The 22,906-nt window shown below is 45.2% G+C and overlaps 1 long non-coding RNA gene across 1 annotated transcript in view; it reads right to left on the reverse strand.

Moving 5' to 3' along the window:
- Positions 1-4,338: 4,338 nt before the first annotated feature.
- Positions 4,339-22,906, reverse strand: part of LOC144754455 (uncharacterized) — a 53,098-nt gene continuing 34,530 nt past the window's right edge. Inside the window, exon 2 of the long non-coding RNA XR_013594726.1 lies at positions 4,339-9,423. This is a non-coding gene — a long non-coding RNA (uncharacterized LOC144754455). The remainder of the gene's footprint in view (positions 9,424-22,906) is intronic.

Consider the following 22,906-nt stretch of genomic DNA (forward strand, 5'->3'; position numbering starts at 1 on the left):
TGGACCTTCACGGGTGGGGACACCCGCGCAGCTTGTAGGACGGCATCCCTATCTCGGAAGTTAAATAGTCGTGCCAGGATTGGTCTAGGGGATGCTCCCGGTTTAGGCTGACCGCCAGGTACTCTATGCGCCCTCTCGACCGAAAAGAACGTTGACAATCCCTTCGGTTGGAGCTGCGATTTGATGAGGTCTTCCACAAAAAGGTCAGTCGCTCTAGTACCTTCCGACTCTGGAACTCCAAGAATGCGGATGTTGTTCCGCCTGGAGCGTCCTTCCTGGTCGTCCAGTTTGTCCTTCAGCACTTTATTCTCAGCCACGACTGCCTCCATTGCCGTCTGGAGCTCCGAGACATCCTCCACCAGTGATTTTGTGACTATCTCCAGTGATCCCACTTTTTCGGCCATTTTGTGGAGGTCTGCTCGGATGAGGGTAATTTCTGTCGAGATCGAACCCACCGTAGTTTGGACTTGCGTGAGAGCCCGCATTACGTCATCCAGGGTTGCCTTCTTCGACCCCGCAATGTCCGCCGTTCTCGTAGATACATTCCGTCCTTCCGCTGGAGGGGAGGTCGTTTTATCACTGGTGTATCTCTCGATACGTGTCTGGGTCGTGCCGCCCTTGGCGCCATTTCCTGCCATGACGTCCACTGTAGAGCGCAGCAGGTCAGTTGGCGGGACGGAGCAGGAGAGAGGAGGTCAGCCACGGGCCCGGCCCCACCTGCAACACAGCTAGGGCAGACAGTCGGACGTAAAAGGGGGATCAGGATCGCGTCCCCAATGATGGTGGAGATTCAGCCACAGTTCACCTGTCTCGCCAGGTGTTCCGCCCTCCCTGGTCACCTCAACCCGCTCACGTTTTGTAGGGTCACAGCTGTGCCACAGTGCGAGGTCCTACTATGGCTCCGGAGTGTCACTGAGAGCGCCTCGTGTCTATTGTGGCCCCGGGCGCTACCATGGGCCCATGCTATGTAATGTGGTAGGCAGCCACGAGTCCACCGGTCGTGTCCCTCAGTACTGGAGCTGCGCAGCCTCATGTCGTAGGCTCAGTGCTTGGTGCTGCTTCACGGCTAAATGCGCGCGGGCGGTGGAGATGGGGGGGAGGGGAGAGCTCCCAGGCACTCCGCAACCCCCGCGGATCTTGCCCACTCCGGCGGTGGTCACGGATGGCTCCTCACCGTAGCGTCACAGCTCCCTCCTCACGGCGCCTCGGTCCTCGACAGTTCCTCCGTCCCTCCAGCAGCGCAGAATCACGTGTGCGCTTCACCGGTAGAGTCAGTGTAGGCAAGGAAGGTCGCTGAGCCTTTCGTGGGGTTCCCCTCCAGTCCCGGCCACTTCCGGTCTGCCACCGCCGGGCCGATCACACTTCCGGTCGGGTGCGCTGGCGACTGGTTTCCCCGGTCTCAGGCCTGCGTTCTGGGCTCGTTGATCCTCGGCTGTAACTCAGCCTCCCGGCACCTGATTTCCGCCCGGTTGCTTGCCGCCTGCACCGCCCGGCTCCGGGCCTTCGGTGCCTCCGCCTGAGGCACAATTCAGCAACGGATTAATAGTCGGATAGCTAGAGAGGCCGCTTCGTGTTCGGAGCTAGTCCTCTACGCTGCCGCCATGTTCGGCCGCTAGCCACGCCCCCTTTTCAGCAGCTTTTGACTCCATAAGCTAAACCCTGCATCAAAATTCATCATGGGTAGGGGTCCAGGAAAAGGTCCTTATATAAAGGGCACGGATTTCAGTGGTTGTATCCCCTTCTCAGTGGTTCCTCAAGCCAAACAAGATAGCTATTTCACAGAATTAGACAATTTAATACCTATTGTTTATCTACTACCTGAGACTTTTAATGATCATGCTTCATGAGTGTTGAGGTGAGATTCTTCATGTACATCGAGGACTCCCAGCTCATTGTGAACTTGAAGAACAGTGAACGACATGACACACTGGCATTTGTTCAGTTGTTAATGCTGTAAGAGTGTGTCTATGTGGCAATTTTGATTAATCCTACTAGATTGCTTTAAAGATCTCTCGCTGTACGCCCTTTGTCACACCCAGGTTTTGGCCACTCCCGTGGCCAACGTCCATCTCCAAGAAATGAGGTGCAGAGCTTGATTGAGCACTTAAGTTAATGCCAATATTTGGTTGAGCTAATAGATTGGATCAATTCTCATGCCCAGTGTTTTATTACGGGCTTGTTTCAGCTGAGACTTGAGCAAATTCGCCCTTCTTCTTTTTTTCACATTAAGTTGCTCAATAAAAACAGCTGTCTCCTCTGCCTGGACCTTGTTGTTCCTGCACATAATGTTCTTCAGAAACATGAAAATTCTAATTGTATCTCTTTAGGTCTGTGCTCTGCATCAGCTGCAATTGCAGAAGCACATCTTTTATCCATCTGTTTGGCCCACAGAGCCTTCTAGCATTCTGTTTCACAGATTAAAAGTAATTAGTAAACATGATGACTGGGTGCATGAAGAAGGGGCGCAGGGGTGCTGCAGCACCCACAAAATAGCCATGCTGGAGTTTGCAAACTGAATGAGCAATAAAAATGCCTTTACATTTTGTTTTTATCTTGTCACATTTGCAGTGTGTTCAAAGATAGAGGTCATATGTCAGCTCATGTCTTCTGACAAATTGCTGCTTATTCTGTTAACATAAAGATTGTTGTTTAGTTTTGATTCTTGACTGGAAATTGAGAGGATTTCTTAAACTGAACTATCTGACTCTCTTGCTAAGGGTACATGCAATGTGAAAGGAAAGGCTGCAGGATGTCCGTTATTTTACATCTCCCCACTCAAACACAGCAGTGCAACAAGATCCAGACCCCAGGTCATGTGGTGCACAGAAGAACTCAGACTGATGGAATGCTACAGCAAATAATTGGACCGCAAATAGAGAATGAGCCATGACAATGGCGACAGTATTACGTTCAAATACACCCTATGATGCTACCATGAAATGATCTGGACAACTAAACTCTCCGCTCTGGCGGACCTCATCGATGCCAGCACCAATAGAAACAAAAAAACCTTCTCTACTGTGAAAGTTTTCATCTCATCATCAGCCACCTCCAACCCAATCACCGTCTCGTGGGACCTCTGAAACAATATCTCTCAATTCTTCAGCAACTAAATCACCGCCATTTACAGCAACCTCAGTCTGCAACCTGACAAACCTTGTCAAACACTTCCCAATCTTATCCAAAGAACCAATGCTAACCACATGGCCTGTCATCACCCCAGAATAAATCACTGCTAACATGAAGACCATCCACTCAAGGGCCCCATCAGACCCCTGCCCCCGTTACTCCTACACGAGAGGACTGAAACTCATCACCATTATGCTCACTCCCATTATGAATGCCACCACCTCTTCTGCAACCTTCTCAGATGCTTGGAAACATGCAAAAGTCCTCCCATTGCTGAAGAAACCCTCTTCATGCATTTGAACTCTCGCAAACCTCAGACCGATCTCCCTGCTACTATTCCCAGACAAGGTCCTAGAGAAAATCATTAACAGACGCCTCACAAAATACCTCAATGACCACCAACTCCTCTGCACCACTCAGTCTGGATTCATACCCAACCACAGCTTGGAACCTGCCCTCATTGCTGCTATGGATGACATCCACATGACTCTGGACAGAAGAGACGCAGCAGACTCATCCTTCTGGACCTCTCTGCAGCCTTTAACAGTCTCCCACTGTATCCTCACCCATTGCCTATGCAACATTGTAATCCAAGGACATGCACTCTGATGGATCAGCTCATTCCTGACCAGAAGGACCAGTCGGTCAGTCTGGCACCTGACACCTCGAACGCCTGCGACCTCATCTGTGGAGTTCCTCAAGGATCCTTCCTGAACCCAACCCTCTTCAATGCATACATGATCCCTCTAGCCAGCATAATCCGCTCTCACTACATTAGCGTTCTCTCCAGCGCCAATGTCACGCAGCTCATTCTCTCCCTCACGGACAACACGCCAAGTACACGGATCAAGTTTAACGCCCGAATGACTAAAATTGCTCTCTGGATGAAGACCAACTGTCTAATGCTAAACACCGACAAGTCCAAAATCATAATGTTTGGTGAGAGCAGATTACAGCCAGACGCCACCTGGTGGCCAACAGAGCTAGGACCAACACCAACCCTCACCACCCACGCCAAGAACCTTGGGATCATCACTCACAGCAAACTCAATATGACCGTCCAAGTACATGCCATCAATGCCTCATTCTTCCACACTTTGATGATGCTGAGGAAGATCTTCAAATGTCTCCCGATGAGGATCTGGAAAATGTCACACAAGCGCTGGTCACAAGCAAGCAGGTCTACAAGAACACTCAGTCAGTCAGTCAGGCAGTCAAAATACTTTATTCGATTATTTAAAATCATAAAAGACAAGAATACAAACATTTCTTATATATAAAATCAACAATAACAATCAATATACAATAAATACCCATCATTTCATATTAATAGTTAATAAAATCAGACAGGATTATTAATATTAGGGATGGCTAATCTTTTAGTTTTGCTCCGGACAGCAGCCACCAAAAAACTAGCTACACAAAAAATGTCGCGGGTGCTACCTAACATCTGTAGATAGGTGAGAGCAGGCCTAACTTGTAGAAAACCCGCCTCTCTTAATAATAGTAATAAAAAAAATCAGAATGTTAGAGTAGAACTCACAAAACATAATAACATGCAAAGTGTCCTGGTTTGAAAAGTTATTACAATGACATGGATTAGAGTTTTCAGGTTTACCCCAAATAGGAAAAAAACCTAAAGTTAAATGAATTAAATTGAATCAAAATCTAATCAGGAGCTGGCGATGAAAAGGTCTAATTACAATTTTTAAATACGGCTCAAGTGAGGGGGTAGTTAGTAACACATAATTAGCCTTTACAATAGGTTTCTTTAGCTCCTGCTCCTCACTTTGGAATGCTAACATGTTTAAAAAACTAGTCTTTGTCCAGCTCACATCCTCCTTTTTAATACAATCAGGTGACATGTAAATCTCGGGGAGCCCTACGGGAACACTCTATATGTCACTATTAACAAAAAACTCTCCAGAAAGCTGCAAACTATACAAAATTTGGTGGCCAAAATAACTGTCAACCTCCGACGCCGCACTCATAAAACAATACACTTGAAGGAGCTCCACTGGCTCCCCATTCACAAGCAAGCAGAATTCAAATTCCTCACCCACACTTTGAAGGCACTACATAACACTGGCCTTGCATACCTCAACAATCTGCCTTCACAAACTTTCCAGACTTGATGTGCCAATAAATACGCTTTGCACAAACTAATGCGATTGATTGGAATCATTCCAAAGAAGTAACATTTAAATCTTCAAGCCCCAGCACAATTCTTTTATTACAAACTTTCCAGACACCTCCGTTCATCTGGCTTCCTACGTGAACAAATCGCATGCATACAGAAAACCAGATCTGGCAGACGAGCCTTCTCCTACATCATTCCTAAAGCATAGAAGGACCTGCTACTACACAGAAAAGCCTCTTCCTCACTTATTGAATACGGCAAGAAGTGAAAACCTGGCTTTTTGAGTAGTCCCATTAGGCCTTAGGCGTGGCTACACTCACAACTCCTCAGTGCCAGGATACCCTCCTGTGTGCGCTCTACTAATCTGCATAACATAACAACATAACATTTGTATACTTGTAAATGAACCACACAAATATTTAAAAATATATCAGCAGTTAGGACAGCACAAATTAAGTAAATGTTTTCGGTAATCCAGAAGAGTGATGGAAACGAAGATTTTAAAAGGAGGAAAACAAATCAAGTCACTTTTATTTCCACATATTATTGTTTGTGACATCTATAGTTTTATTAGTATGACTTCATGTCTGTGCAAATTTGGTGGCTGTTTTAATAGAAAATGGGCATGTCTCTAAATGACTGTAAATGACAGTGAACTCCCACACCATGCTTTAGTAATACATTTGCAGCAGTGTGCTCCAAAATGTGGCACCAGCCACATACCTCACCTTTACCACTCTCCTGCTGAATGGACATGACTTATTTGCCACACTTTTTCTTTTTTTTGTTTTTGTAATGCTTGGATTTTTCACAATCTATATGACTAGTTATGTAACATTAATGGCAGCACACCAACTCTGAAAATTGTTCCAGCTCCAGGGCAAGCAAGGCCTCCTCTTTAGGTCTTTGGCAAGTGCTCTGAAGGTTCTTTCACCTTAACACAGAGTGTGGCTTCAAGGCAGAGGTTTCCAAGTACAAGCTACAGTTCTGAGCATGGGCAGGCATAGACAGACGAGTTCTGAAAGACTCTCAAGACATGGCTCTAATCCACCATCACAATCGGTTGACCTCACATATTTCAGTCCCAGCTCATCAGCAAGTGGAAACCCCTTTGAGGTGTTCTGAGCTTTATCAGCACCAATAACATAAGATTGCATTTGTGCCAATGGGCTAGAGACGTGCTCGTGCAAGGAGCGAGAACTGTGTGTCAGTGTCAGGGTGCTACAGTCTTGTTTTCGAGGCAGGGTGTGTCACTTGGGTGTGCATGGTAGGAAGCTGCAGCCTGCTTTTCAAGACTGCCAGCTAGAGCTATGTGTCCACATGCCACGGTTATATATATAGCTTTGTGTTCATGGCAGGGCAATATAGAGTTGTGTGCACGACAGGACGATGAAGTTGTGTGTTCACGGTAGGTTGCGATCGTTTTGTGATCGTGGCAGGGAGCACAAGTTGTGTGTTTTTGGCAGGTGCTAGAGCTTTCCCTTCTGGGAACAGCACTAGAACTCTGTGTTTATGTCTGGGATCAAAGAATGGCAGAGGGCACCATACCAGGGCCCTTCTGCTATGTGACAAGGCCTGGGTATGACTGAGTGCTTCTTAGCAGGGAAAATGTTGTCCTGGCAGTACCAGAAGCATGACAGAGTTCATAATCACAGCAGGGTCCATGGTATGGTGCAACTTTTCCATGACAGAGCGTTGAGTTTTCCAAAGCTCTTCATCGCAGATCAGAGTAAGGCATAGCTCTTCTTTAAGATGAGATCCAGGGTCTGGCAGAGCTCTTCATAGCTAGAAGTAACGCATAGCTCTTTAGGGTAGGATCCAGGGTATGACAGAGCTCTTCGTGGAATGGCCACAAGTAAGATATAGCTCTTCTTTAAGCGGGATCCAGGATATGTCAGAGCTCTTCATGGAATGACCAGAAATATGGCATACCTCTTTAGGGTGTGATCTAGATTACGGCAGAGCACTGCCTGGAATGGCTGAAGTAAGGTATAGCTGTTTAGGGTGGGATCCAGGGTATGGCAGAGGTATATATGGCATGGGCAGACATAAGACATAGCTCTTCTTTAGAGTAGGATCCAGGATATGTCAGAGCTCTTCGTGGAATGGCCAGAAGTAAGGCATACCTCTTTAGTGTGGGCTCCATGTTCAAGTAGAGCACTGCATGCAATGGCCAGAAGTAAGGTATAGCTCTTTAGGGTGGGATCCAGGTTGTGGTAGAGATATTTAAGGCATGAGCAGATGTAAGACATATCTGTTCTTTAGGGTGGGATGCAGGATATGTCAAAGCTCTTCATGGAATGGTCAGAAGTAAGCTTAGGGTGGGATCAAGGGCACGGCAGAGCACTGTATGGCATATCCAGATGTAAACATAGCTGTTCTTTAGGGTGAGATCTAGGGTAGGGTAGAGCTCTTCATGACATGGCCAGAAGTAGGGCAGAGCGGATTTCACTGGCATGGTGACAGTGCGTGTTGCAGGGTAACCTAAGAATAAAGAAAAATACAGACTCCTTTTGGTATTGGAAAAACAGCTCTTTTCTGTCACGACAGGGAGAGTGGCCACACCAGTAAACAGCTGGTCTCAATCTGCTGCTTCACAGGCAGCTACTTTTATACAGAGTTAAACAATACTGTATTATAAAACATCAAACAATGAATCACCACATAGCTAAACATTAGTTATGGAAAAACCACCATGTTGCCCCTATGACCCTAAACTGTAACCTAATTCACTACACATCCTTTACTGCAGGTCTAACAATGCTTAACAAACTAAATATTCTACTTTCGAATGTATGTGTATTTGGGTTGAATGCATATTTGTCTGTGTGTGTGCTTTATCATTATGCCTCTAAGGCCTCTTATGTGTGCCTCTGTGTGTTTTTGGCAAATTCGATCTCCTGCTCCTATTGTTTAATCAGTTTCCAATCAATTTGAAAACATATAATATGTGCCGGCAGGCCTGTGTGCAAAGGTCATAAATTCTTTTATGCTTGCTAAACACAAGTTTTCCTTTAACTATTACCTTAAAGGTCATGCACTCTGTTCTGAAGTAAACTCTTCACCTCTGCCTCATCAGCATGAGCTTTTTGGCCTGCACTGATCTTTCACCACATATGGCTGAGTGACGCTCTCTAATGATGTTTGCTGTTGCGCCGCGTTTTTACATTTCACATTTCCCATAACATTCCCCCAACTAGTTGATATTTCAACTACTGGCTCTAAACCTTGGTCTACATTTGGCACTAAGTGATATATGTTGCCCTGAGAATCTACTACTTGTGTTGGTGTCCTAACTGGGAACATCCCTCCTGTCTTTGTACCTATCATTTTACAACATGCAAGGACTGATCGTATAACACAATAAAATGTTAGCAGAGCCACAATAGTTGCAAACAAGGCTCTCAACAATCCCAACATCCAGGATGACAGTAATGACAACCACCCACTGAACCAAATATCTGGAGCACCTCCTTTATCTACCATTTTCTTCTGTAGATTGTGTAAAGTCTGTATAGCCTCTTACAAAGTTCCATTGTCTGTATCGTTTGCTAGGATAGAAGTACAGCAAGCAGTTCCTATCTTGGCACATACCCCTCCTTGCATGGCTGTAATAAGCCAAGTACATAACGGTGCTGAATTATCACCATTCTCATGCCACGCATCACTTTAAGGCATTAAATCCATCCTTTGTAGTATTGATGCACTTGAGCAACTCCCATCGAGTTATCTGCAGCCATCGAGCAGTTGCCTTAGCCTGAACAAATGGTAGAATGAGTCCACAGAACAACTGCGCATCATTAAATATTAAACATTAAACAACCGATACTCTTGAGGATCATGATTCCAAGTGGTGATGCTATAATACTCTACAGTTCTCTTCTTTTGATGATGATGATGTAAAAAAGTCGTTGGACAGCTCAGGGGGTGCTCATGTAAACTTGATATATTAATTCCATGAATTACCAAGACAGGGGCATGCAAGGTGACCAAGCTGCAGAGGCCACCCCCAGTTCGTTGTTAACTGGGCTTACAGTATTTCCCCATACTGCCAACAGTAGTCCATGAGACGTGATGTGCCGCCCTGCATGTCGGCATTGTCTATTGTGGTTCTACACCCAATACTGTGCTCAACATTAACGGTGCCATTTCCCCTGAAATATAAAGAAACAGAAGTTAATCTCATGACTGTCTGAGGGCTTACTGAACTATCTATCCAAGTGTAAAATGCAGGGTTTTCGTTCCAGATATGCACATTCTGACTAACATCCGTACCATTCCTTAACGACACGACCCTACAGGAAAATTAAATTTCAGAATGCTATTGATCATGGGCAAAAACTGATCCAGTGACTCTAAATCCATCCCACTCTGTGACAATGTTGGGATCTTAGGTCAGCAAAGGAGGGAAGGCAGCAGTCCCAAGCCTCCGGGGACCTCCGTTGCAGAGCTGCAGGTAAGTGTGTGTGCTCTTTTAAAATTAATGTTTGGTGTGTGCATGTATGTATGAACGTTTGGTAATGAGTGTTGTGAATGGATGCATTTGTGTGTGTGTGTGGATGTGAATTCATGGCTGTGAGTGTGTATGTGTATGAGTGCATGTGCATGTGAGTCCCCACCACTGGGCGGCTGGTGAGTTTAGGAGGGATGGGCAAACGGGGCACAGACGCACATGTACACATACACAATCACAGCCATGAATTCACATGCATGCACACACACACACACACACAAACACATCCATTCACAACACTAATTACCAAACAGTCATACATACATGCACGCACGCACTCACCAAACATTAATTTATAAAAAAAACATACACACACTTACCTGCAGCTCTGCCTCAGAGGTCCCAGGAGGCTTGGGACTTCTACCTTCCCTCATTGGCTGACCTAAGGTAAACCAATGAGAGAAGGCAGCAGTTCCAACATCAACACAAAGTGGGATGGGTTCAGTGAGACTGCTGACCCCATCCCACTCTGTGATGAAGTGTCATTTATTCATACTCGAACCTGGGTGCTTCAGGGCTTAAAACTGAAGAACCCAGGGGTGAGGCAATCCCCTCATCACTGAGGGGAGGGCCTCAGGGACCTTTCCTGGGCTGAGGAGGGCACACCCACAGCAGCTGTGACTTCCTCAGCCCAGCAAAGTTCAGCTCAGGCAGCCAGGAGACTGATCATTTAGCTCATGTCTGGCTGCTGGCTGCCTGACCTGAAAATGAACGAACAGTATATGTGAGTCTGACCTTTGCTCAGCCTGACAGACACAGTCTGTGAGGGGCAAAAGATGGGGGTGTGAGCCCCTCAGCCACAGTGGACCGGCCGGGGCTGACAGGGCTTCTCACAATGCTCCTCAGTAATGACCTATCATGCACTTCTCTCCATGTAAGGCAACATGCCCAGCGCACTCCAATACACCACCGCCGGACCCCATTCACTGAAACATTGGGGCAGGCAGGGGCTACTAGGTATTGGCCTGGGGGCCTGGGGTAAATTGCCTCCAATGCCCTGCGGTTCATGCTACTATGGCTCTGCAAATTGGGCCAAGTACAACTCCTTCAGCACTTGTCTCTCAGTGGTAGTAATTGCGAGCAGTCACAGTCTTCTCAAGTAGGTAGTGTTGGGGCGTTTCAAACTCAGATCACAACAATCACCTACCTGCACAAGGATAGATTCCCCAACCCATTGCTTGTCTTTCATAAAAGAAAGGACTTTAATACACTTATAAAATGTAATACTACACACTGAAATATGCAGGTACTGTTAATTCATAGGTGGAGGGCCACTGTTTCCTGGAAGTAGTAATCTTTCCTCCCCGCTTCCCCCTAGTCTCTCCTCAATTTCCAGGTTTGAATATGTAGGTGAAGGTGCAGATATCAGGCCCATGTGCAGTGCTATCCCCTCTCTCCAGAGTTTGTGCACTTAGCAACTTGTCTCATCCCAAAATGTCCCTCACTGTGATGATACAGCAGCTGAGTCTGCCCAAGTTCACGCAGTTTTTGTAGCTGCACTGTCCGCTCAGGAACAACTTCCGGACCTTGCACCGGCTCAGTGCATTTGGCATAATTTTAGGTTCACAGTGGCACGATCTCCGTGGGCAAAGATACAGGACACAGCCATGGTGTAGGGGGCTAAGGAACAGCTGTATGACTGCAGTGGCATGGCCCACTTGGGTACAGGGAGACAAGTAACATGCCTCAGTCTTCCATTGGCATGCTGGTATCTCTCTGCTACTCGAGGAATTAATTTGCATTAAATGTTCCACTCATTCTTTTAGCAGTGTTCTGAACCGTTTCGCTTTAGTACAAATCAATATCTGTATTTTACGCTACATTGGCAAAAAAATAATTGATTTGTGTAGCTGCAAAATAGCACTGCTCACCACAAATATAAATATAGTGAAATAGCACAGCCCTAAGGATGCTGTATCCTCCCTGCACCTCCATCCCCACGCCCTAAGCACCCCCTCTGCCCCAGACATCCCATAATAAGAGAGTCCAATGAAGGTAAAAAGAGATAAAGCTGTTAAAATGTAACAAAGAATTGTAATCATCATAGATAATTGGCACCCTCAGTAAGGTGCTGTCATTTGAAAACAACACCTTTATTTGTCCCTCCCTTGCTGAAGCCAAAACAATAAAGGTTTTTGTGGAGGAGGGGCCAAAATAAAGACTTCTGTGGTAGGAGTCCAACGCCTTCAAGCCCTCCAATTATTACTGCGATACACTAAATAGGTACCTTGGTAACCTCTATTTGCATACAAGTAACATGGTAACCCCTATTTGCATGAGTCTTTTGGCGTGCTGCTGTCTCTTCTGGTGATGTCACTTCCATTGATGTTACAGAGGGTCAAACAAAGCATCTGATGGCTCGGTACCCTTTCGCCTCTCCTGTTGAACAACTGTAAATCAGCTCTTCTCATTATACCTGACCTTTGTGTGTGTGTTGGAGAGAGCATACCCTGATGCTGCCCACTGACTACCTGTTTTACATAATTCGATGGGCTTTCTGAGAGGGAGAGAGATAAATGGGGGAAGGAGATTTTGTCACCTTGTTAACAGTCAGTGGGCATGATTGAGAGCAGAGGAATGGATCACCTGTTTAGGTGCAGATTAAAATGTCCAAGAATGATAAGTTAAGTGGTGAATACTAACGATTTAATGACAGCCACACAGTCCAGACTGTAGAATGTGAGGATACTGGCCTTGAACCATGCAGGTATTGTTGTAAATGGGATTCCACAAACGAGGGTGATGGAGTGATAGATGTCAAGAGAGGGACAGTCTTAGTGATTTGTTGAGGAGAACCACTCCTTCACCTTTGCAGGTATTTCTTGTTGTGTGGAGGAGGTGGCATGGTCAATGTAAAGGGCTGCGAAATGGCAGATTCTTTAGGGTCAAACCTAGTTTCGGTGATAACTTTGAAGTGTAGATGGGGAGCTATGAGCCAAAATGGTGAAAAGGGATGTCTTGTTGCAGGCTGCTCAGCATTGGATGCTAGTATATTTAGTCTATGAAGGTATGTGAGATAATAATGTGTTGAATGTCTCTGCGATGTGCATAGACTGGGGTTAGCTTGCACAGAGAGTTTGTGTGGTGATGTATAGCAGTTGACAATATGTATGCCCCTGAATCCAGAGATTTTAGGGAGTGCATCCAGGAGACTGGGGAAAGATATTGTGAATAGTAATAAGCATGGGATGAGAGTGAGCATTAGCAAGTGATTCTGCTATGCATAATGATACACCTAGGTTTGAGAGTGTGCATGAAATGAGAGTATGTGCTGCATGAGAGTGTACACTTAATAAGAGTGTGGGGGAGCAAGGCACACAAGTATGCGTGGGATCAGAAGGTGCATGTGATCAGGGAGGTGCATAGGGTCAGAGAGTGTCTATGGTCGGAAGGCAAAAGAGATGAGTGTGTATAGCATGGAATTAGAACGCTTTTGAATGTGAGTATGAATGAGAGGAAGCATAGAATGAGAATCAGAGAGTTAGCATAGCATGCAAATGTGTAGTCAGATTTCCAAGAATCTCCATCACATGCAGCCCTCCCTACGAAACACTGCATTATAGCTTTGGCCAAAAACAACTTTCAGTAATTGGAGAATGTATGGTGCTGATAGAACAAGAGTGTCAGGGCAAGAATTTGGCAGTATTGGGGTGAGTTAACGGCGGAGATGTTGACACTGTTGGCGTGGTGTGCAGGCACATGCCTTGCTTGTGCCTTTGAGGAGCTGCAGAGTGTGGAGCATTGGGTGTCCTAGTAGTACGTGGATTGTGCTGCTGGCCGTGTCCGTTCTGCAGCCACCAGATTCTCCTACCCACTGTCTTTCTGCTGGTCTGTCAACATCACTACTCCACTGCTAACGCACAGAGTAGGTACGTGCTCAACCAAGCAGTGGATGGGGCAATTACTGCTGCCTTGCTTGAGGATCCTCGGAGAGTAGCAGGAGCTTGAATAGTCCCTACACCGGATTATGTGGCCACAGGTGGACCTCTTAGGGACCTGCAGTACCAAGGGGATAATGAGGTGGTAAGTGTGCAGTGTATGACAGGCAAGGTGCCATGGCTTAACAGTTAGGACAGGCTGAGTAGAGCAGGTTGGCTTTGGCGAGCAATGGAGCAGCAAGGCCAGTCGCTTGACTGTCCATCCTCCATCGTGTGGTCAGATTAGGCTTGGGCATGAACACCACCATTTACATGCTCATGTTTAAACTTGACACACTTTTGCTGGCATGCTTGTACGGGTAATGTTCCATGAAATAAGCTTTGCTTACATTTGCACATCTTCATTGGCACATTATCACAGCTTTGAACATTCTGTACGAATGCTAAAGTTCACTGCGCAAAAAGATGTTGTAGACATTGTGATTCACGTGAGTAATCAGCGTGTAGGAATACATGTTGCATGGAATTCAATGGCTGATGAAGAGGCAAAAGCAACAATGCAAACTGCTGTTGTTCAAATGACTCATTCTAGTACGAGGATAGATGGAGATATCATGACGGCTGTCAATGTTGTGTTCGATGACACTCTCTTGCTGAAAGGTTTTTCAACTAAATACTACTACCTGTTAAGTGTACAAAATATTAAATTTGTTCATATTCCTGGAGTGAGGGATAGAGTAATACCTGATTCAGTTCACAGGCTGGGATTTATCCTATTTATTATTATTATTATTAATGGGGTTTTGTTAAGCGCATTCTACCCGGAGGCCTCGTAGCGCTATATTGTTTGAGTCAGGGGAGATCACAGAGCCAGATTAGGTGAAGAGGAGCGTTTTCAGTTCCTTACGGAACTTCAATAAATTAGGCTCGCCCCGGAGGGTGTCAGGCAAGGAGTTCCATGCCTTGGCGGCATTCCAAGAGAAGGAGCGTCCTCCCCATCTTGCCCGTTTAGTTCTATTAACGGTAGCCAGGAAGGCTGAGCTGGATCTCAAGCTACGTTTAGGGAGGTAAGGGTTTGCAAAGGAGCAAACCATGGCTGGGCCAGTTTTCCACATGGCTTTGTGCATAATGCACATAGATTTAAACACGACTCTGGCTTTGATGGGCAGCCAATGCAGTTTCCTGAGTGCGGCTGTGCCTGAGTCTCGCCGGCCCAGGTTGAGAAGAAGGCGAGCCGCTGCATTCTGGGTAATCTGCAGTCTTCTGGTGGTGGAACTAGGGGCTCCTAAGTACAATGAGTTTCCGTAGTCCAGACGGGACAGGATAATGGCCTGCACCATAATCCTTCGTGCCTGGAAGGGAAGAAGAGGCAACACCTTCCTGAGCATGCGCATTAGGCCAAAACAGGTGGCAGATAGAGTGGTGGCTTGTTGCTTAAAATCCAACTTTGAGTCCAACCACATGCCTAAGCTCTTTATTTGGGTTTTGGGTTGGGGTGGGGTCCCCATATTAGGGGGCCACTCTAGCGCGAAGCTCGGGGTTGGTGAGTTACCCAGAAGCATAAGCTCCGTCTTCTCACCGTTGAGCTTTAGGTGTGAGAGGGTCATCCAGTGACTTATTGCTGCCAGACAATTCATAAGATTAGGGGAAGAGGTGTTCAGCTGGTTCATGGATACCACAAGTTGTGTGTCGTCGGCATAGGTTACTATATCTAGGCCGAACGAACGCACGATATCCGCCAGAGGTTGAAGGTATACATTGAATAGGGTAGGGCTCAGAGACGAGCCCTGTGGTACACCTTGCTCAAGGGGCCAAATTTTTGAGCGGGCGTCGTTCTCGACTACCTCGAAGGAACGTTCCTCTAAAAAAGATTGAAGCCATATTATGGCCTTCCCTGAAATTCCTATGTGACGCAAGCGGTCAAGGAGGATGCTAGTGTTGACGGTATCGTCTGGCCTAGCAGAACATGAGGGCCTAGCATCTGCTCACGCAGGGGTGGTGGCTACAATTTCATTATTGCAGCAATGCTATCGGTGTCCCGGTCTATGAAAACATACAAAGAGCTTTGTCCTTAAATGGGATATCTGTCAGCAGATTAAAGTTTCCACCATGGCCCGCCCTCCACAGACACCTCAAATAATGATCTCTGACAAGCTTCTGGCTAATGTTTATTTGGACCACTGCAGAAACTTACATTCTGACAGGTCTTAAAAGTACATCATGGTAGCAGTGGATTCCTGCTCTCGAATCCAATGGGTCTGGCTACAGCGATCAGCTGACGCTCGAACTGTAATAAAAGACTTGCAAGTCTTCATCAGGACATATGATGTAGCCACATATCATTCAGACCAGGATTAGGCGTTTGCATCTAAGGTTTACAGAGACGCCATAGGAAAATTGGGTGTAACTGTACAGTACTGCTCCCACTATCATCCTGAGGGAAACGAGGTAGTGGAGAGGAAGAACCAAGACTTAAAGCCATCTTTAACAGCTAGGGTACTAGGTTCGGGTCTAGAGAACCCTCAATAATCTGCCTAGAAAATCCCCGGGTGGTCGAACTCGTTATGAGATCCAGTTCAGGGTTAAGATGTGGGTTCCAGACCTTGCCAGCCCCAGTACAGTGGCGGCAGAAATGCCGTTTGATACCAGTGAATGGTTGGATGTCTTACAGGAACTGAATGACTTCTGAGATGCTCAGAGAAACATCCAGCAAGAATGTTCTGCCACTGTTAAAGTGAAGGAAGCACAAGCAACTCCTGGTTGGAACCAAAGATTGATGATCCGGTCCAGGAGAATTTATTTGCCAAGAAGGAATTTGGGCCGTCCTATAGAGCACCTGTACCTGTTCTGGCTGTTCAAGGTATGAGAACTGTACTTTTACCACTCCTTGCTGGCAGCAACATGAGACTTTTGTCTATTGATCTCATCAAACCATATCTTGTGGCCGATTCTATACAGTAGGACAAAAGGTCTCCTGGGTAATCCTGTCTCCTCTTACTACCCAGACGTACTGTTAGAAGTTTTGATTGATGAAGAAGCTTTCTCTCCCCTGCTGAGGACAGCTAACACTAAAGTATTACTTCTTCCTGGTACATCAACAAATACCATACAATCATCATGTACGAAAACACATATTTCAATTCTGCAAACACACAATGGTGGTGTCTACTAGAACGTACCCTCATTAGTCATTTACGAGTTCTACATAGCTCCACGAGTCTCCCAACTATGTGCCAACAGCCATGGCTATTTCATCAACTTTGATGACTTCTCTTCGGATTCGTCAGACCCAGATCCACCTCCACCAATGGGACCATGTGAATTATACTTTTGGCTCTAAAAGACATACTTTATTCCTCCATGGAAGTACATTTGGTTTACAATTTCATTACTTTTCTTCTTCATCTGGATTGGTTTTCTGACTGTCTTTTTCATGCTTCTGGACAGTCACTATCTCCCAGAATGCTCTGCTGTTGAACTGGTAAACAAGGTTTTGAAGCCCCATTCTTGATCACACAAAGTGTGAAGAGATGTTTCCTGGTGAACATTTCAGCTGTTCCAGTTCCTAATGGAATTGTGTGTGTTAAGGTGTCCTATGATATATTTGAGCTAACTAAAAACTCTACAAATACCTTATGTATTTCACATTTCTTTAAACAATATTATTACTCCCGGTACTATCTCTGATGGTTGGTACATTAACACAGTGCATGAAATGCTTGTTTATCTAGAGTATTACACAGTTTTTAATACTGAAAACATGTATTATGGTACATCTAAATATGATGAAATATTCTGTTTCACCATTATGGTCACCATTATTTACATAAAGCAAGTAATCCATGTGCAGTATTAAATTACACAATAAGAACACTGCTCTACACTACAACAGGGTAGCTCAAAACCATTTGCACAGACGTTTTTCTTATGTTTCAGGTCACAATCCAGCTGACCCATAGTCATATTATTATAAATTCACACCTTCACAAGGTAAGAAAACTATGCTTACTGATACTACATTGATTTTTCTGCATCTTTTCTTTCCCGGTTGTCCATACAAGGGTTTGAAATTTGGAAAGACAATGTTGATTTAAAATCTATATGTGGAACTAGAGATTTGTTCTGTCTTAGCTTGGCTAAGAAAAAGGATCTCAATAAACCAAACATCCCCACATTTGCACCATTTTCAGAATTGGCAATGATTCACAAACTACACAGAGGACACATTAGACAACATGCCTCGAAATGGAAAATATAATTCTTCAGGTTCCAATCAAGGGGGATGGTTAGTGTGGCTGTTAGATACTGACAAATGTCAGGCACGTTTTCTTGACAACACAAAGGGGTTTAGGGTAAACAGGCCAAAACCACATTACATATAGACAGAACACACAGGATTGGTCACAACACACAGCGTTAGAAAGTTGTGCCTAGACTTGCTAAAACATTCAACGCTGTCTGAGGTGAAACAGCACCCGGCTACAATAATTTGTAACCAGCTTAAACTTTTCAAACGGCATAACAGACCCTTTTCTCGTCCATTTTCCACAACTTTTACTGAGGTTTGTCAGGGTTATCACAGCTGGAATATGTTTCTTTGTTTTAATACTTGTATTATGCACTTTTAATGTTCAATAAACCAAAATAAAGTTACTTGCTTGCTTGCACCTGTCTCTTCTGTCTGATGCCAGGGCTATACAGGATTTTTTGTTAGGTCCTCGAAAGCCACGTTAAAAGCTCTTCCTGTATGCAATTAACAATGAAGTGTGATAAGTTTCACAGCAGGAAGCTGCTGAGAGATTATATGAGAGTGACAGAGAAAATTTGGAAAGGGCTCTAGCAGTAGTAGACAATGGTATGACCACCTTATCCTTTAGGATATATTCTCTGGGTAACATTGTGTCATCTGCTATCGACATCATACAGAGTGACATGTCCTCTTTGCAAAATGGGAAATCACAGCTTAAGGCCATTATGCTACTAAGTTGGACTCTACAAACACTAAAAACTGGTTGCGTCCCATGGAATCCCCTGAATGCCAGTCGCTTTTTTTTATACAAGCTGACCAAAGAACAGACTATTATGGCTAAGAAAGATGCAACATACACTATCTTACATATGAAAAAGTTAGAAAAATGACTATTTACTGTTGCAGGAGTGCCAAGTGCAGAATGGATAATCAACATATTTATTTCACTGTCAATTTCAACATTTCACTACGAATACTGTTTGCAAAACCATCAAGTAGGCAGATACGAAGCGCTAGGAGAAAGTTGTGTACGTGAGTCATGGGTCGTAGCTTTCACTTATCATTGTAGGAATGGTGTGACTGAGGTTTGTCTTAGCAGCACTGAAAGCAAGAATACTGTAGACCATTCTTTAGTTTGCAGGAAAGTTACTCTCCATGGAGAATGTAGTGCGTCCAAGGCAAACTTGTCAAAAGTTCCCCAGCTTTATGATTCCTCTGGCATTCCCATTGCTCTCAAAACTGATTTTTTGACGTTGAATAGTCAAGTTTGCTGTTGGATGAGACTGTGAATACCATAACGGGTGACAGTTTCTGGTATCTTGACCTGTTGTGCACTAACACTGTGTCCACCGCCCGTACAGTTAGGGGTGAGACAATTTGGCCTTCAATACAGAATTCAAATGTGAACTTTGATGCTTTAAGCAGACTGAAAACCTTATTGTTTCAGAAGGAAGTGGCCGAAACACCTGCATAGGACTCGTTTGACCTTCAAGTTGCAAGGTCTTCCTCTAAGATACAGTCGCTACTTCTCACCAATCTCCCACACTGTTGGAAAGTGGGTTATTAGTAGTGGCAAATGTATATCTGCCACTGGCAATAAGGCCACTAACACAGTCTAGGGCTTAAAATAGGTCTTAGAAAATTATTCCCATGCTCGCCCCTTGGTAGCTTTCCTGTCAGCAGGCAGGCTTAACTTCAAAGACAAGTATGTTAAGGATTTAAAAACACCAATGCAGTAAATAATTAAGACGCAACACACAATAAAAATTCAATACCAATTTATAAACATAGAAAATATTTTTATTTTTAAAATGACACCAAAATGAAAAAAAAACAATGTAGGGAACCAGAGAAATGAATTTTCAAATATTTAGAACTATATAGCAAATAGAACCCTATGGCACCTATTGGGACATCTGGTCGTGCTTAGACCAGGACAAAGTCAAAGTTTCAGGCTGACCGGTATGGAGCCCTGCGTGGCTACCCCTCACTGTAGGTCTAGGTCAAAGTTTTTACCTTGTGACTTAGAAACTTTTCTGGAGCTTTGCTTCCCGTGGTCTCTTGAAGTTCTCAGCCAAGTCCGGATTCGGTGAGGGGTCAGACCTCCGGAGCTTTCCACTGGAATGAACCAGAGATTCAGGCTGGGGCACAGTTGAAAGTGGGCGACTTGACTCTTGCGGTTGGTCTCGGTCACCTCTCCTACGTTCAGACTTGGAAAGTTTTACGGAGCTTTTCCTTCAAGGGTCCATCAATGCTCTTTACCAGGCCAGCTTTGGTGAGGGTTAGCCAACTTGGGTCCCAGCCAATCTCTGGAAGTTGGACCTCTGGAGCTTTTCAGCTGAACGAACTTGAAGGGCAGGACGGCTCACGGTTGAGGGTCACCTGCTTGGCTGGTCAGGTCGAGTCAGTCTACTTATGTCGTTTTTTCCCAAAGTTCTCCAAACTTCTAGAACTTCTTCCTGAAGTCCCCCAACATGTCCAAAACTTCCTCCAATAGTCTGGAAGCTCTTAGATGGTACTTGAAAGTTTAGGACTTCAGTTCCCATAATCCACTTAGACAAAACCCTTCCAAATCCACTGGTAGTACTCCAGGCCGAGGATCCTTGATGTTGATGTTCCATGTGAGCTCTGTTAAACTGTAGCTTGTAGGGAGTCCGCTTCTTAGACCTTTTGAAGCAACTTATGGTGCAATTCAGATTGTGCAGCAAGCGCAGTCTCAAGAGTGCAGGGCCTGGTTGGTGCAAATCAAACTTCTCAGCAGGGACCCTTCTTCTTCCTTGAGATTCAAGCAGCAGATCTGAGAGGCTCTACCCCTCTTCAATACTTATTCCAAGGTCTCTGGGTCAACCATGGGGGCACTCCTGTCCAATGAGGTGCAGGGCAACACCCCAGGGTATGACCATATCCTCCAAAGTGTGGCACTATATTCTCCCAGAGAGCACCATTTCTCTAAAATTCATCATGGCTGATTTTGCAGCAGAGAGAGACTAGCTAACTAAACCAGCCCACAGGATGGCTCATTTACATATGCTCCCTTCTCTTTTGCATCTGGAAATGCCTGTCTTAAGCCTGCAATATGGCTGGGTTCAGAGGGTAGGGCTGTAACCTGACCTGACTTACTCTGTCTTCCCCCGCCTCTCTTTGAAAAAGATGTTTTACGACACCTCCTCCTGCCATAGCATTCCAATGTAGCTGAACCCAGTATGGCTCCCTGATCCCCCCAGGCTACTTATCACCTTATCAAAGCGGCCTGGCTAATCCATTTAACTCTGGCCAAACAGATCAGAGCATTAGAGGGCTGAATTTTGGCTTGCAGACACAAAAAAGTCTTTTAGCTCTTGTCTGTATATTGTAGGAGGAATTCAACAATACCATATCGTTGCATGTATCAATACTGTTCTAGAAAGTCCTTGAATTGTATTTTTATGATTCTCCTAGCGGGAATTATTCTTGCCATGTTAACCTATGTGGCTGGGGATCTGCAATGGGGAGAATTAACAGGGCAATTCCTCCAACACCAGGACTTATAAAGCAGATTTTATAAGGGCCCTATAGCTACAGGATTCCCCACCTCTGTAACACCTAGGGGAGACTTTAGGGCTTCTGAATATGCAAAAATATTGCAGATCCTCACTTCACAATGCTCCTAGCACAAAAGTCGATTTTGGGAAGCACTTGACTACAATGTGGGGAGTGAAATGTGCAATTTCACTAACCTCAAGGCATATAAAAATCATTTATAAGGATCCTCCTCTTAAGCACCTGAATCCCCCCCCCACCCCTGGGACACCTAAAGGAGACCCTACGGGTACATGGTATGTCCAAACATTGTAGTTTAATAATTTGTAGGTGCCTCAAACACCAAAGTCGAGTTTGGTCACAATTTGCTTTGTAAAAGCAGTCCTGTAACACAGGACTGCTTTTAAACTGACCTCAGACTTTAGCAGTGCACTCATGCAAGTGCAGAAAGGATGCTAGCCTTTAAACTGTCATGCCCTATTATATACTAGGCACTTAAAGGTAGATTCAATCCCCCTGCCCTATTATGTACTGGGGCCTTATTGAGCAGGTCATGCCAATCATAGGGGTACCCTAACTCATAGTGTACCCTAGCGTATGTAGGTGTTTTTTTACTGTATTCTAAGTGTGTTTTCAGCATTGCACTTGCCCTGGGTCTGGTCAGGCAGTGCCCAGGGTCAGTCAGTCATTTACCTCCAGTACCAGTCAGCAAAAAAAGTTGGGGGTGCCCAGGGCACAGGAAGACTTTGCACCACACAGCATTTTGGGAGTTAGTGCACCACATTTTGTAACATTTCCAACACTGCGGGTATAGCACACTTTTTTAAGGCAATTGGCTCCGGGTTGAATAATACGTTCCAGACAGTCTTCGGAGTGATACCATCTTTCATACGCTCTGTGCTGGGGAAGCATTTTTGGAAGCATAGCACTTGTCCTGTTTCTAATTGTTGGGACACTGATTTTATTCTATTTGTTCCACCTTGGCTGTTCCGATGCCAAATGGAGATGGCACTACCACATGTGCTACTGTGTTGTGAGAGAACGATACAGTCCTGAGATGCACCTTTGCTTCAAGAACTTTCAGTCTGCCTGGCTAAAGTGCGTGCAGCCCATATTCTGCTGTCAGCGGTGCATTTTCGAGTGTGCCCTGGATATATATTTGGGGATGGAGCTGGTCCAATCTACGGACATTACGCTAATGGTGGGTCCCCTAAATACACACCTGTACAGAGGACGTTTAATAGGAGCCTTCCTCTAATGCTCAGCTCATGGTCAAGGGGACCCTGGCTCATCCTCTGCGGATGCACTACTGGCGGTCACTATTTCATTGGCTGCTGAGGGGGTTGGACTTTAACATGTTTGTTCTACGGAACTGGCAAGAGGGGTGCCAACAGAGCAATATTTCATCTACTCCTCAGAACACTTAAACAATATGGCAGTTTTGAGGGGTGAAGAGATTTTCAATTTGGCTACTTTTA

Source organism: Lissotriton helveticus, chromosome 5_1, assembly GCF_964261635.1.
Source record: "Lissotriton helveticus chromosome 5_1, aLisHel1.1, whole genome shotgun sequence".
Classification (NCBI taxonomy): Eukaryota; Metazoa; Chordata; class Amphibia; order Caudata; family Salamandridae; genus Lissotriton; species Lissotriton helveticus.